Source organism: Alexandromys fortis, unplaced genomic scaffold (genome assembly GCF_014885135.2).
Source record: "Alexandromys fortis isolate MF-2015 unplaced genomic scaffold, M_Fortis_MF-2015_v1.1 scaffold_313, whole genome shotgun sequence".
In the NCBI taxonomy this organism is placed as follows: Eukaryota; Metazoa; Chordata; class Mammalia; order Rodentia; family Cricetidae; genus Alexandromys; species Alexandromys fortis.
This window is the reverse complement of record NW_026068197.1, coordinates 27,412-44,219: the sequence shown is the minus strand read 5'-3', so window position 1 is coordinate 44,219 and position 16,808 is coordinate 27,412. Positions and strand designations below refer to the sequence as shown.

General features: G+C 42.2%; 1 pseudogene; it reads right to left on the bottom strand.

Annotated features, from left to right (window-relative positions):
* Positions 1-13,946: 13,946 nt before the first annotated feature.
* Positions 13,947-15,301, bottom strand: LOC126493034 (zinc finger and BTB domain-containing protein 44-like; annotated as a pseudogene).
* Positions 15,302-16,808: the final 1,507 nt, after the last annotated feature.

Here is a 16,808-nt window from a genome sequence, read left to right as displayed (position 1 = left end):
CTAAAAAAATACATTTTTTTTCTATTTTTCCCCAGTGCAAGGATCCAGTATCTTGAGCATTCAAGCATTCTATTACTGAACTATATCCTCAGCCCCTATATCATTTAATTTAAAAGAAATTAAATACAGACTCAAAAAAACAAATGCAATCCAGTGGTTTATTTTTTAATACCGATTTTAGTTCAGCATGACTCTTCCAATACCAAGATCATAAATAGTTTTTTTCAAAAATGATGGAGCAATAATTAAGTAGTCCTAGATTTAAAGTCAACTTATGAATTTTTTTTAAAATATAATTTTTTATTGAAAAAAAAGATTTCCGCCTCCTCCCCGCCTCCCATTTCCCTCCCCGTCTCCCTTTTCCCCCCTCCTCCCTCTCCTCTCCCCCTCCCCCCCACTCCTCTCCCCCTCCCTCTCCAGTCTGAGGGGCAGTCAGGGTTCCCTGCCCTGTGGAAAGTCCAAAGTCCTCCCCGCTCCATCTTGGTCTAGGAAGGTGGACATCCAAACTGGCTAGGCTCCCACAAAGCCAGAACATGAAGTAGGATCAAAACCCAGTGGCATTGTCCTTGGCTTCTCAGCAGCCCTCATTGTCCGCCATATTCAGAGAGTCCGGTTTTATCCCATGGTCAACTTATGAATTTATTAGAATTGTTGTTGACAGTTGAAACAAGATTGGAAAAGGGTTGATTATAATGTGCAAATCTCTAGGAAAGGATAAAATATCTTCTGGAATTTCTTGTCTTCTTTACCAGTTGGATATTTGAATCACCTTTTAGTTTTTGTTTTTGTTTTTGTTTTTGTTTTTTTGTTTTTTTTTTAACACAGTACAAAGCAGGCCTAGCTCCCTGTGGCAAAGCCAAGTTTGTTCTGTACCCCTGAAAGATTTAGAGTTTGAGTGAATGCAAATCACGGTTCTCCACGGTTCTGGTACAAACCCCTAAACAAACTAGAAAACAGTTGGAAACAACAAAGGAGTGTCAAAATTAGACTGGCCGAAATCTGAACTGTCTAACAACTCTTTTGGCTTTGTTTTCAATTAAGGAGGGCTTTAACTCAGAAATGTCTGCAATAAGATGGAACACCAGGGAGATCTAGTCCTCTGTTTGCTTTGTGCAGATACCTGTAAGGCCTGTGTTACACATGCCGACATATACATGACCCCAGGGAGATTGAGTTGATAGAATGCTTTGTGAATTTGTGCTGAGAAATAATTTTGACAAATTTAGACAATTGGGGTCTCTTGGAATAAGAAGAGAAGACATTAAAATAAATTAGTTTTAAGCATATAGAAACAAATGAAATTCTTAATTACTTCGAAAATGGTAAGTTGTTCAGAAAAATAGCAATATTCTCTCATTTCTTTTGTCAGTGAATATCATTTACTGAGTAAATATCACATAAAAACAGAAAGTTGATCCAAGTAAAAGCGTAGCATAACTACTTAGTTCGGTGGGAAAATGGGTATGTGTATTTGATGATGAGCTTACTGGTGAGAAAACACCTGACTGTTGCCTGTTCAAATGAAAAAAAAAAAAAAAAAGAAAACATCAGATTCTGATGAGGCTATAAAGCAACAAGACCATGTTTCATTGCTTCCTTGTCTACAGTGCTGGTGTTTGAAAGTAGGTCCTCTTGCGTGACGCATGACCTACCACTGAGTTATAACCCAGTCCTATTTTACTGACATACTGTCTCAGTAAAATATTGAGATAGTTTCTCACTGATTATTCCAGTTTGGCCTTAAATTCACATTGTAGCTCAAGCAGGCCTTGAATGTGTGATCCTCATGCCTCTGTCTCCCAAACAGTATGGTTTATTAGTCTTGAATCACCAGATTTTGCTCATATATAGTGACAATTTGTAATTTGGCAACCATTCTGGAAAACAGTTTTGAAAATGTTTGTTAAGCTAATCACATAATGACCTAGCCATCCACAAGTTATATTCATGGTCATTTATTCTAGAGAAACACAAACTTGTTTGCGAAAAAAAAAAAAACTTGAGTGTTACAAATATGAGGTTTATTCTTAATAATGAAATCATGAAACAATCTTGTGTAGCTTACTCAGCTATCAATAAACAATATGAAATATATCCATGCTTAAAATATCACTCCCCAATGAGAATGAATAATATATGTCGAAGTATAGGTGCCACTCTGAGTATTATAAAGAGTGAAGCTAGAACAGGGCCTCAGATCTTAGTAGGCCCAGAAATCTTAGCATAACTGACTTCATGATGGAAGTGCCATTCAGGCTATAAAACTCAGCACACAGACAACAGCAACTGCCAAAGCTAAACCAAAGGCCTAATGCATCAAAATCCATAGTTCTAGGCAAATCCATAGTTCTAGAAAAGTCTCTAAATGTACTAACCCTGCTTTTTGACTTGTATAGTTGTGCTTCTGGCTAACTGTTCTGGTTTACTGAAGTATGTCAATCCAGGACATGGCATGGGGTTTGTGTTTAAAAGCTCATCCTAAGAAAGGCTTGGGGCTACAATAGAATCCTTAACAAAAGTGTAGTCACCAGCTGGCTAATAGGGACTTTTAATTGGCTTGAATTCATGTCCTAGCAGTCTTCTCTGGTGCATACTTCTAGAAGTCCCACCAAGATCCCAGAGACCAGACCTTGAGACGTGTGTGTGTGTGTGTGTGTGTGTGTGTGTGTGTGTGTGTGTGTGTGTGTTGGGGGGTGATCAGCACAATTTCAGATGTTCTAGGTCTTTGATCAATCTCTGCCTAACACTGCAGAGGGGTTTCCCCAAAAGGAAATGAATGAGAAAGTCACCTGGTCTGTCAACTCTGGAATTATGTCTGGTTATGGGCATGCTGTTTGGACACATAGGAGGCACAAATGCTGATCTATGTGAGATGTCACTTGATTCCCTGTCTGTTCAAGTGTCTCTATGTGTCTTTCTATGTGTCTCTGTTAGTTTTGTTTCCATGTAATTGACCAGTGTGTTTTTCTAGTGTGAGACCTCCCCCACCCTACCACCACCACCCCCGACTCCCGCAGATTAAGACCTGTGTCCTCTCCTGTTGGGGGCCTAAATACTTTTGGCTTTGCCAGGTCAAACAGAGATACCAGTATAAACTCGACCTGTCCCACTCCAGCACTTGCTTATTTTGTTGCTTGACTTAGGATCACAGTCATTGGTTTGGACCTGTGTGGAGGACTGGCCTCTCATCCAGGGCCCCCAGCCATCTAGGTGGAATGAGGGTAGGGATGGAGAAATAGTACACCCAGGAGATCATTCCCTCTGTTCTGCCTGTTCTGAGGAGCCCTGGAGAGGGGAAGAGTTCCCCCAGGGCTGAGCCTAAAGATAAGAGAAAATTCCACTCATTTATCTTTTGCTTTAATGTCTTCTTTCAAAACCTTGGTCTGTAAAACCCACCAGTATCTGGAAAACTCAGAAAAACTGCTTCTGGGCAGGGCAGGGGTAGTCACTGCCAAGTCTTGAAGCCTGGACAGCGAGGATTTTCCCTTCTGTCCAACACTAACCAAGGAGACTTTAAGCAATTTTCACAAGGTAAGTTTAGAAAGATTAAAGACAGAGGCTAAAAAAGATTTCCTCTGTTACACAGTTGGTCCTGTTTTGTTGTTGTTGTTGTTGTGTATAACTTTAAGACAATCCTGAAGCCATTTTGACAATTCTGAATCCTCTCAGCCTCTGAGCCATAGTGCTTCCCCTCCTCCCCTGGGAACCAAGGACCTAACAGCTACACTAGCATGTACTCAGTTCCTGAACAATTACCCATATACGTATGCTTTGGTTCGGTCCCCTGGGAAACGGGGTCAAAATGACCTCCTACCTGATCTGATCTGGCAACAGCTCTCCAGTCAATTATTGGTAATAGCCCTTTCGAATAAGTCAATCAGAATAGTCTAAGAACAACCCCCCTTGCTTCTGTGGCCCCTTCAAAAGTAGACTGTACCAGCTATTCCAGGTCTCTCGGCTTCCCGAATGCTGAGGTACCCTGTCATGACAGAATTAATAAAATTCTCATGTTTTTGCATCGGCTGTGGTGTGTGAGATGGTCTCTGGGGGTGACTCCTCCTTGGTGTTTGGACGCTAGAGTCCAACATTTGGTTCCCTGACCAGGAATCGAGTAGCTCCCAGACACACTCTAGACCCAGTTGGAGGTATAAAGAAACGAGCTCATTTTTATGTCTGTCTGTTTGTGTATTGTGTTTCTGTTTCTGTGTAATTGTGAATCAGTAATCTGAGAATTGTACTTGCGCAGGGCCTGTATTGAAACGGGGCTAAGGGAGGAGGCAGATGTGTCCTGAGATCCCTTGCCCTAGCCCTGAAAGACATTTCATGGGCATTTATGGGAGGGAGGGGCAACCAGGTCGCTCTAATCTCCAGAGGAGATGTGATCCTCCATCTGTATTTTTGTATCTGCTACTGCACAGCTTCTGATTTTGAGTCTATGTCTGTCTTTTTGTTCTTGTGTATTTTCAGTTCTACACCAGAGTGGTGGTGAGAGCACCAGCTTCAGGTTTTGAGTTTATGTCTGTCTCTTTGTATTTTTGATTTGTATGTCGGTTTGTCTTTGTTAAAATCCACCTGCAGGAATTCAGAACCTGGCACCGGGCCCCCTGGCCATCATCAGTTCACCCTTGATTCCGAAAGCAGCCCCGCTGCTGGAGGAGGTGGTGGCTGCCCCTCCTTGAGCCTTTTCTCTTCTCTCTTTCCTGTACAGGAATGAAAGAAACCCAGAATCCAGGCACCTCTGGTTCTTCCTGATATCCAGCCAAGCATGACAGACTTCTCCCTCCTCCTGCCCTGGAGGAAGCACTTCATTCCTGAGGAGCCCTGCTGGTCGGGCCCTAGCCCTGAAAACTTCATTACTCGGCATCCACACTGGGACAGGGGAAGGATGAGAATGACTTCCCAAACATTTTCCCTTCACTCAGTAGCAGGCCAATTGCAATACTGCCTCTAATCTTTACTTATAACCCTTCCATTTCTCAGGACCCTCAGGCCGTGACCAGGCTTATAGAATCTGTTCTGGTTATTCATCAGCCCACTTGGGATGATTGCCAGCAGCTCTTACAGGTGCTCCTAAAGACAGAGGGAAAAAAATGTCCCAGGAGCTGACAGCAGGCCAACTCGATCACCGAACGAGATAGAGGATGGGACTTCAATACTCCAGCTGGTAGGGAGCAGCTCCGTCTTTATTGCCAGAGTCCAGTTGGCGGGTCTAAATAAAAAAGGGGGGGGTTGCAGGGCACCCCACTAATTTACTAATTCGCCTAAGGTAAGAGCAATACTACAAAGGTCTGATAGTACTCCTGCAAGATTTATAAAAGGACTATTAGAAGGGTACAGGATGTACACTCCTTTTGATCCCATGGCAGCAGATCACCAAGCCAATGTAGTGATGTCTTTTATGGGCCAGTCAGCATCAGACGTTCGTAGCAAGTTGCAGAGAAGCAGAGAATGGAGGAACTGCAGAGATGCTCCCTCCAGGACTTAGTTAAAAAAAAAAAAAAAAAAAAAAAGATAGAGAGGCAACAGAAGACAACAGCTGAGCACAGCCGGCTACTGAAGCGGTACTCTGCCCACCTAAGAGGCCAATGCAGCAGCCACAGTGATAGGACTGAAATCCCCCCCCCTTGCTTACGCTGTGCACCCAGGTGTCCAATTCTGGGGTGTACAGAGAAAAAAGGGGAGGGGTTCCCCCTCGCTATGTCTAAAGCATTTGACTATGGACACAAGAACTGTTGATTATTCCTGAGTGTCCCTCGCTTTTATTAGAAAAAGACCTGTTGGAGACTTTGACTTCCCTACTGTTCTCCAGGACTGTAAAGAAAAGCAGGCTGCTCTCTGCCTTCGCCATGCCCACCTTGCTGAGGAAGGCTTTGCAGCCACTGCAGGCTGAATCCTCCCAGCTGCCTTGGTCATAGCCCAAGCCTGGGAACTCTGCTTACAGCCACCTGCCTCCGCAAGTAGCAACTGACTGAAGCAAGGAGGGGCCCGGGAGGTTCTGGAGCCCAATTCCAAACAGCCTTCCTGAGCTGCTTGCAAGTTTCACAGAGAACAACTGCTCCCAGCTCCCAGACCGCAGCTGTGGGAAGCTTGGGGTTCAGCAATGCCAAGGAGAGCTGGTTTTGGTGGCGCATGCTGGTAAGAAGACTGGGCAGCAATGGTAAATGACCTGAGCAGCCTACTTAAAGGGACATCGGCCGGATGGCAGGGAAGCTTTCTCTTACCAGGACTAAGAAGACCAAAGAAGAAATCTTCCCAAGGTTTGGCCTGCCCAAGGTAATCGAGGTTAATGGTAAAACTGCCTTGTTGCCCCGAAAAGTCAGGGCATAGGTAAGACTGGGGAAAATTACATTGTGCATACAGACCCCACAGTTCAGGACAGGTAAAAAGGATACAGATCCAATTGGTACTCCAAATTTACTAATATCTCAAGATTGAGATATTTGACCAAATGAGAGGAGGAAATGTAAGACTTTAAGACAATCCTGAAGCCATTTTGACAATTCTGAATCCTCTCAGCCTCCATGCCATAGTGCTTCCCCTCCTCCCCTGGGAACCAAGGACCTAACAGCTACACTAGCATGCACTCAGTTCCTGAACAATTACCCATATACGTATGTTTTGGTTCGGTCCCCTGGGAAATGGGGTCAAAATGACCTCTTACCTCATCTGATCTGGCAACAGCTCTCCAGTCAATTATTGGTAATAGCCCTTTCGAATTAGCCAATCAGAATAGTCTAAGAACAACCCCCCTTGCTTCTGTGGCCCCTTTAAAAGTAGACTGTACCAGCTATTCGAGGTCTCTCAGCTTCCCGAATGCTGAGGGACTCTGTCGTGACAGAATTAATAAAATCCTCATGCTTTTGCATCGTCTGTGGTGTGTGAGATGGTCTCTGGGGGTGACTCCTCCTTGGTGTTTGGACGCTAGAGTCCAACAGTTGTTTTTTAAAAAAGAAGAAAGCAAGTTTACAAAGTTAGAAAAACATAAAGGTATAGGTAAGTCCCCATTGATGGAGGCAGCTCAAAGAGTATTTAACAACAGAGAACTGACTGGTACAAGACCTTTTACGTCAACTGAAAGTCACCATCACCTTCTCTGATGATGAGACACAGTTAGACTTATAGATAGATACACAGCAAAATTTTGGTTCCTTATCTTTGGTCAGAAAAATATCTCCTAGCTGAAAGTTCTGACTCCAATCAAAATACACAGTTGGATTATCTCTCTGAGGGACTACAATGATTTCCAGGGTGATGGGCAGCTATTATTCCCCCAGGACTGGTCCAACACCAAACTTGTATAATTTCTCAACTAACCAGTTCAGCTACCTCCATCCAGATTAAACAATACCCAATGACCCTGAAAATAAAAGGGAAAATTGTAGTTTATATTGCCTGGATTGAAGAGAAAGTCATTCTGGTGCCTTGACATTCTGGTGTCATTACTGCTTATGAAGAAACTTGGGACCTCTGATTCCCGTGCATCTGATTCTTCTCAGAGAAACAGATACACTCTGTCTTGCACTTAAAAGATATATTCTTCAGCTCTCCATTGGCAGACGTGAGTCAAACCAACTTTACTTTTAAATGGACAGACTTAGTGGGAGGTTACAAAGGACAACATTCCTGGACCAGGTTGCCCCATGATTTAATGACACTAAATGCAGACTTCCTGCCCTTCCTTCAGAGGTTTCCTGAGAAAATAGATTATAAGAGAGCCACAGAGGGGCTGCTCCAAGAGTTTCAGACCCTGAGCTACAGAATATGGGCCAAGAAAACTCAGCTTTGTAAACCACTACCTATCTTGGTTACCAGCTGAGGGGAGGCAAAAAGAGCCTGTCTCAGAGTAGGCTTGCTGTCATCCTTCTGATCCTAACTCCAAAGACTAAGAGACAGGTTCAAGAGTTCATAAGTGCAGCTGGATATTGCTGCCTCTGGATGCCAGAGTTTGTAGAAATAGAACAAATGGATAGCACTAAGCCCTAATTTGGACTGAAACTAACCAAAATACAAAAGGGGTTTTAAAAATTTGAGAACATGGAAACACCCTGTACCATATCTAGTGTGGGATAATCTTTCTGTACACTGTGAAGAAGTGTCACTCGGATTGATTCGATAAAAAACTGAAAAACCAATATCTAGCTTGGAGCAGAGAGAATGCTGGGAAGAAGAAAATGGAGCCACCATTCAGATGGAAAGGTTGAAAGACACACAGGAAGGCTGGTAAATTCCATGAATCACGTGGCAACACATAGATGAATAGAAATGGGTTTGTTTATGAGTTAATTAGAAACAAGTCTAAGCTACCAGCCAAGTTTTCTTAATTAAAAATAAATCTCCATGCCATGATTTGGGAGCTGGCTGGTGGGACAGAAAAATCCGCCCCACAATGAGGCTGAGGCTTTCCTCCAAATAGCACAGGAACACTGGCTGTCTAATGACTGTGTGACCCAGTACGAGGCTTTAACACACACCCAACCTCAAGTGAGAGACCCACTCCCACTAATTTGACTAAACCATCTTCCCTGATGGTGCAGGTACTCATCAATGACTGTCATGGGATGAAATATGAAAAACAGGTACGTGGGAGCTGCAGTAGTTACTTTAACTGAAACTATTTGAGTCCAAGTCAGGTACCTCAACTCAGAGAGCAGAACTGATTGATCTCACACAGGCTCTTGGATGGGGAAAAGGAAAACCAACTACTGTACACACAGATTGTCAGATGGTATGTTTTTACTACTGGGCACGTTCACCATGTGATCTATAGAGAAAGAGGGCTTCTCATCACTGGGGAAAAGGACATCTTTAAAAAAAATTGATCTTCCTAAAGGTTATTTGGCTCTTCCTACAAATTTTTGACCACCCCTGTTGGGCTACTGACCTGGCTGCCTTACAAAGGGCCCTAAGACCAGTGAGGCCTATTAATATTCTGATGATATGCCATGACACACTGCTACCTGAGGCTCCATGGTAAAGATGAAGTGGACAGCTCAAACCCAAAGGTTGATAAAGGACACTAGAGGGAAAGTTCATTTTCCTAAAAACAAATTTTAGGATTCTGGTAATTAACCATCACAAGGGTACTAGTCTGGGGTTCACAAAACTTTCTGAGTTGCTCAGAATAATGTATGTTAACTAGACGGGACAATCTAGTGTGAAAGTTTGCTTATTCTGATGCCTGCTACTCGGCCTTGTGGTTTAATGTATCTGGATAAAAGCAGTATCACCTACGGAGTGAGGTAACCCAGACCCAAAATGATGAACATGGGATGTACTCACTCATAATTGGTTTCCAGCCATAAATACAGGACATAGAGCCTATAATATGAGATCCTAGAGAAGCTAAATAAGAAGGTGAACCCAAAGAAAAACATATAGTTATCCTCCTGATATTGGAAGGAGACAAGATTGCCAGGCAAAAATTGGAAACTTGTGGGTGGGGATGGGGTGGAGGTAAGGGGAAATGGGGAGAAAAAAGTGAGAAGGGGAGGATGGGGAGAGTTTGGGGGAATGGGACGGTTGGGATGGAGGAAGGGTGGATATAGGAGTAGGGAAGTATATATCTTAATTAAGGGAGTCATTTTAGGGTCAGTGAGAGACTTTACTCTAGAGGTGTTCCCAGGTGTCCATGGAGATGTCCCCAACTAGATCCTTTGGTAGTTGAAGAGAGGGATCCTGAAATGGCCCTATGCTATAGCCATACTGATGAATATCTTGCATATCACCATAGAAACTTCATCGGGTGATGGATGAAGCTAGAGACAGAGACCCACATTGGAACACTGGGCTGAGCTCCTAAGGTCCAAATGAGAAGCAGAAAAAGGGAGAACATGAGCAAGGAAGTTAGGACCATGAGGGGTGTGCCCACCCTCTGAGACAGTGGGGCTAATCAAATGGGAGCTCACTAAGGCCAGCTGGATGATGGAGCATGTGATCAAACCAGACTCCCTGAACATGGCTGACAAGGAGGGCTGACTGAGAAGCCAAGGACAATGGAACTGGGTTTTGATCCTACTTCATGTTCTGGATTTGTGGGAGCCTAGCCAGTTTGGATGCTCTCCTTCCTAGACCTGGATGGAGGGAGGAGGACCTTGGACTTTCTAGAGGGCAGGGAACCCTGACTGTTCTTCAGACTGGAGAGGGAGGGGGAGAGGAGTGGGGGGAGGGGGAAATGAGTGAGAGGAGGGGGAGGGAAATGGGAGGCTGTGAGGAGGCAGATATTCTTTTTCAATAAAAAAATAATAAAAAAGAAATATACCAAGGCAGCAAGCAATAACTGAGAAGCATTTTTAAGAGAAAAAAAAAAACACACACACACAAAAAAGCTTATGGACACTAGTTTTAGACTGTCATTTTAGAAATAGTTTGATTGCTTTAACTTCTTTTTCTTTGCTGGAAGTATTTCTCAGTAGAGGATACTGGAGGTACTCTATAAGGAGAAGGACATTTTGATTTGGAGTTCCAATGTACTGCTGACTACACAGTCATAGCAGCATGCTGAGTTTTCTCTGACATTAGGCTTTTGTTGTTATAGTTCATCGCACATTTGCCTGCTTCTTGGCAGTGTGCAGTGGTCACCAACATGCCGTAGTAAACAGCTGATACTTTCCTCAAGGAGTTTGCAGCCAATGTATCTGATGAGACACTTCTCCATAAGCAATCTTTTGCCTTATACCACAGGGATACTTTTTAGAAGGTTCTACCATCACGTTACCAGAACCACATCTATATCATTTAGTTGAAACGCATGAGTACTCTATATCTCAGTGCTGGTTGTTGGGGTAAGGAAAGAGATCTACAGTGCTTTATGTCAGAGGTAGAATGAATACTCTTTACATTTGCTATTTCTACATTATTTAGAATCAGCTTTACTAGCCAATATGTCATAATGCTTATAGTCTATCTATATTTTGGTTAATAATTGTTTTTATGAAATTTTACAATTCTAACTACAGGGATAATTGTGAATAATTGGTAGAAAATTACAAAAGCAAATATGCTATACCAACTACAGTGCCTTATTTTAAAACATTTTGTAGATTGTTTTGTATCTTGAATGCAACATCCATAGAATGTCAGAGTCACTCTTTTTTGTTTTCTTCCAGTTCAGTATAGACTGCTGCATGTTGAGTAAGACTTATGATCCCAGAAGATAAACTACCTATCACAGGCTATTAGTTTGGCCGTACTGTTGGGCCTGAGCACAGAGCTGAGCCCTTTCCAAAGGGGAAAAAAAATCAATGCTGGTAAAACAGATTACACGATTGCCTCAGAATTAGAGAAGCTATCATTGTGCTTGAGGGTGATGAAGTGTCAACTGAAACGTGAGCCTGAGTGTTTGCTTCAATTGATTACTATGACAGTAATGATGAGTAAAAGACTGACCTGTGGAGTAGGTTCTACTGAATTCAGTTGGCTATTCACAAAAAGAAAAAGACAAGTTCAAAGATTATTAAATCCTTGTACAAGTGATAGTCAATAAATCAAGGTGCTTCCATGCCAGTCTGAAAGAAGCTCTCATATCTTTTTTTGCTATCTATCTATCTATCTATCTATCTATCTATCTATCTATCTATCTATTAAAGATTTCTGTCTCTTCCCCGCCACCGCCTCCCATTTCCATCCCTCTCCCCCAATCATGTCCCCCTCCCTCGTCAGTCCAAAGAGCAATCAGAGTTCCCTGCCCTGTGGGAAGTCCAAGGACCACCCACCTCCATCCAGGTCTAGTAAGGTGAGCATCCAAACTGCCTAGGCTCCCCCAAAGCCAGTACGTGCAGTAGGATCAAAAACCCATTGCCATTGTTCTTGAGTTCTCAGTAGTCCTCATTGTCTGCTATGTTCAGCGAGTCCGGTTCTATCTCAATTAACCTTCATCATGTGAGGAAAGGAGACAGAGACAGAGACCCACATTGGAGCACCGGACTGAAATCTCAAGGTCCAAATCAGGAGCAGAAGGACAGAGAGCATGAGCAAGTAACTCAGGACCGCAGGACCGCGAGGGGTGCACCCACACACTGAGACAATGGGCATGTTCTATCGGGAACTCACCAAGGCCAGCTGGCCTGGGTCTGAAAAAGCTCTTATATCTTGTAATCACACAGCTCATGTTGCTAAAAATCAAACATAGTATTTAAGTATGGGAGTTGTTGAATTAAAATGAAATTTTTAATTTACAGGCTTGTTTAGTTTCTTAATTTAAGACAGCAAAAGTAAAAATGGGATCCTAAAATACTGAATGGAGAAAAGACATGAGGCTGATAATCTTGAGGCCTAGTGAGGAAATTCCAAGGATTTTTGCCCCCGTAAAAGCAGTATGCCACAGCTAGCAAAGCAGGTTCACAAGCACATATGTCATGAAAGCATGACAGATAAACTTAATTTTCAACTTGATGAGATCTAGCATTACCACGTAAACAAATCTGTGGACCTTTATGTGAGAAATTATCTAGATTAGGTTTGCTGAAGTGGAAAAGCGACCCTAAATGTGGGCAGTACCATTCCATCCTTTAACAGGCTGATTCCTGGGCTGAACGGGAAGGAGAAATGGAGCTGAGCACAGAAATTCAAGATCCTCTGATTCCTAACTGTAAACACAATGTGACAAACTACTTTTTTTTTTTTTGACCAAAGAGGCTTTAATGGCACCAGATAAAAAAAAGTATATCTCAACCTAGGGTATCATATAAATGTCATCATCTGAGTAGCAAGAATTTTAGATTTTAGTTTTACCAACCCCCAATTATATGTGTTGCTGCAAACAATCTTAATTGGATTAAGAATGTAGCTTCAAAACAGAATTCTTTCATTTTGTCTTAAACGGCACAGCATAAACATCCCCAACAATACATTAACCTATATATAAAATATGGAATGTCTTCAATATTTTTCTCTTATGTGGCAACACAATCGTATACGCAAGTGAAAGTATTGTTGATGGGACAATAGGACACTTATCTGGGCAATGTTCTAGTTAGCCAGGTTTCAGCATTCAAAGGCTACGTAAACAAATATTCATTTTAGTATGAAAAACAGTATTAAAACAATTTTTATAAAGATGGAGTATACATACCTTATTCTATAGCCTGGCCATTCCATGAACAGCTTGACTTCTCTCAGTCACACCTCTTAGCCTTTGGAGTGGTGCTATAAGGATATGTGAAATGCCTGACCGATGCCAATTTTTCACCATGAAAATGCATAATGGCTTAAAAATAATATGCTGGATTTCAAAATTATGTACTTTCATTTGAAAAAGTTACCATAAATACTTCCAAAACTACAGGGTTTATAACACCTTGCATCTATGAGTAAACATTTACTTAGGCATTGTCAAATTCTGTTTAGGAACTTCCCATGAGCCCTCTCATCTCAGGAAGGTCAACAATAAACTGTTTTCTTCTGTATCTGCTGTTGCCCACTTTTAATAATGAAAAGAATGCCATGTTTGAAATCAGCTGCTTCTCCTTAAGTCTCAGAATTTATGTTCTGTTTCAATGTTACCTTATTGTATACATACAGAAGGGATCTCTCAGCTATGGGAAAAAAAGCAAAGCAACCCTCCCATTTCAGGGCTTACAAACTGGTATCCTTCTTTTTTTAAGAAGTTAATTTTAAAGGTTAAAGATCAAGAACAGGCAGTTTCAAAAACCTAAACTGATGCCAAATCACAAAATTACTCAATAGTTATTGCAGACAGCTCTGACATCGGGGGGGGTCATCTTGGGTGGCCTCGGCATGAGCCCTGGTCTTTGGATACTCTTGCACATCCTCCTCCTTCTCTGCAAGCCCACCAGGAGACCCCAAAGGGAAAGAACTTTCACAATTCTGGTTTGAGGAGTCCTGTGAAATCACAGGTATTTGAATAGAAAAGATGCTTTCAAACATGTTTTCTCCAAGAGCATACTGAACAAGAGTCTCTTCTTGCTCCTGGTTTAAGTAGTCTGGCACTAAGAAATCACTTCATGCTTTCGGCGATGGGTACATCTTTATTGAGCAAGCCCTGGTGAACATTTTTACAGCGGTCACACTGAAATGGTTTAATTCCCGAGTATGGATAAGCATGAGCTGTTTTAGGTCCTGAATACTAGTGAATTGAACCCCACAGTTTGGACATTGGACAGGTCTGTCTGGACCATTTGGACTTGGTCGCTCTGTCCTGCTGGTAGAAGGAGCAATGTAGAGTTGGAAGGGATACTGAACATTTTCTGTCGTCATCATCTGTATGAGCACTGGTGCCAGAAGTGATTTGAAGTGTAGGCAACCTCTCCGTAACTCCTTCATCTACTGAGCCTATAGGGGAAGACTGTGGACTAATCAGAAGAACCTCTTGAACTGGTTTACTTCCCAGCACTGTCTGCTGACCACTCAGTGAGCTCTGAGATGCACTGACAGGTTCGGACACTTCCTCATGGACTTCCTCAACACTTAATCTTTCTACTTTGACCTGCACGTCTTCTTCTGTCCCTAGAGGCAAGGTAGTTTTTGTACTCTCACAAGTCACATAGTCATTCTTCTACTGCTCAGACAGGCCAGGCAACTCTAAAATCTCAGTATTTTCTGTCTGCTTTGCTTTCTCACGCTGAATCCTTCAATCAATTCCAAAAGGGAAAGCCCATGGAAAAGCTAAAGAAGAGTCAACTGGCTGATTTCTATTTTCTGCATAGGAAGTTGAGAAATTCAATACTTGGGTTGAACTTGTTTGTGTACTACATTTTACGGGACTCTCAGGAGACATCAAAATGTAGCTTTTGCGTTTTCTTTGGGATTCTCGGCAGACAGGAATGGTCCTTTCCACAACACTGCAATCTGAAAACACTGGAGAAATACTTCCATCTCCAGAAGTAAAATTGCAGTTAAAACTATTTTCTTGCCCAGTATCTAGACCCTTTTCTGGTTGGCTATGTGATGTATTCCACAAAATACTTGATTTCATGAACTCTAATCAGGTACTAGCAACACTAAACATTTGCATATAGCTGGCTGCAGCTAGAACATCAATAATGTTTTCTGTATTAATTGGCAGAGCGGCTATGTAAGCATATTCTAAAAGAGGTATAAAGCCAGGCACTGAAACATGATGCAGATCCAACACATTTTTGTTCTAATCCTCTGCTTGGCCCACACGTTTTGTGCAAAAGAAATCACTGCAAGCTTCTAGTATCACCTTTTGAGCCTGAAAGATTTTGTGCTGGAAACGAAAAGTGATATCACAAAAATGTCCATCATTTCGTAACATATTTAGCTTTCCCTGCATTTCCTGGCTGTGGGAAGAGGAGCTGTGAGTAAATATTTTCACACCCATGTTTTTATTTTTCCTCTTCTACTGATACTCTTCAAGGATGCAATAAATCAGAAATGTCCTGCTGGGAGCAGGGGTGGGGGGGTGGAGCCCACGGCTGGCTCTTCTCCCCCACACACACCCGAGGCTCAGGGGACCCTATCTTGGCAGCCCACCTAGGCTAATGTGCAGCCTGAAAGTGGGCACTCATGGTGGCGCTACTCTTCCACCCGTGTACCTGCTACGTGTGAGAGTACAAAGCACAGGGAGGAGAAGGCCCAGCGCCCCTACTTCTTATTCCTACTTCCATACCTTCTGTGTTATGATGGACTGTATCACCCAAAACTGTAACCTGAAATAAACCCTTGCTTTAATTTGCTCTTGTCAGGTATTTTGTCACAATAATGAGACAAGTAACAAATACAGAGGCTGTGACTTTTTCTTTTTATAATGTTCCTTTTTTACATGTATTTAGTGTGTGTGTGTGTGTGTATGCAGATTTGATTGACAATATGTAAATGGAAGTTAAAGGACTACGTGTGGGAATCTTCTACTTTTTCTACTGTATATATCCAGTGGATTGAACTCAGGTCCTTTGGCTTAGAGTCAAATGCCTTTACTTCATGAGGCAGTTTGCTTTCCCCAGTGTCCTCTAAAAATCATTTATTCTTTAGAATTTCATGCACAAATAGGCACACAATGTACTTTGATCCTCTGATTATCTTCTCAGTTCTCTCTCCCTCTCACTGAACCCCTCTTCCCCTCATCAATTCCCTTCCTACTTTTACTTCTTTAAAATTTTATTTATGGCCTATGTTATTTAATTATGGTTTCCTGCATGATTAGAGGTAGTGATTATGTATGTGAACAGGGGTAACTTACTAGTGGCTGCAGCACTGAGGAACGTGCCTGTTTTAACTGTAATAAGCTAAACAGCTTATAGCTTCTATAAAAGGAAGGGTAGGGTCTTGTGATCCCCCTTCACTATCAATGCTGGAATGCTAATGGGCTCAGTCTTGTGCAGGTAGCCACTGATAATTTGGATTCATGAATGCAAAAGTGATGTTCTGTTCAGAAAAATGGGATTTTATAGGCCTTTTTCTATCCTCCAGCTTCTAGATTCTTTCTACCTTCTCTTATGTGCTGCTCCTTGAGCTTGGATAGGGTGATTTGGATGTTCCATTTAGGGCTAAGCACTCAACAGTCACTTCTTATTATATAACTAGTTATGAAACTTTAAGTGCTGCCCACTGCATGTTGGAGAATCTTTCTATTAAGGTTGAGGTTCACAATGTCCCCCATAGCTCTCCTTCTCAGCAGGGATCCCTCTTCTCTGCCTAAACCATAACTGGAGAGTATCTCTAAACACAGATGCCTGACCTTATTTAGAGGATAATGCTGCACGAAACACACTGCAAATGACTTACCACATAAGCTTCCCTCTTTTTTCCCACACACTCTGGTAATTGAATGGGTATGTCATTAATGTTTGTCTGTTTTCAATTAGTTCTGCATATACAAAATAGTATAT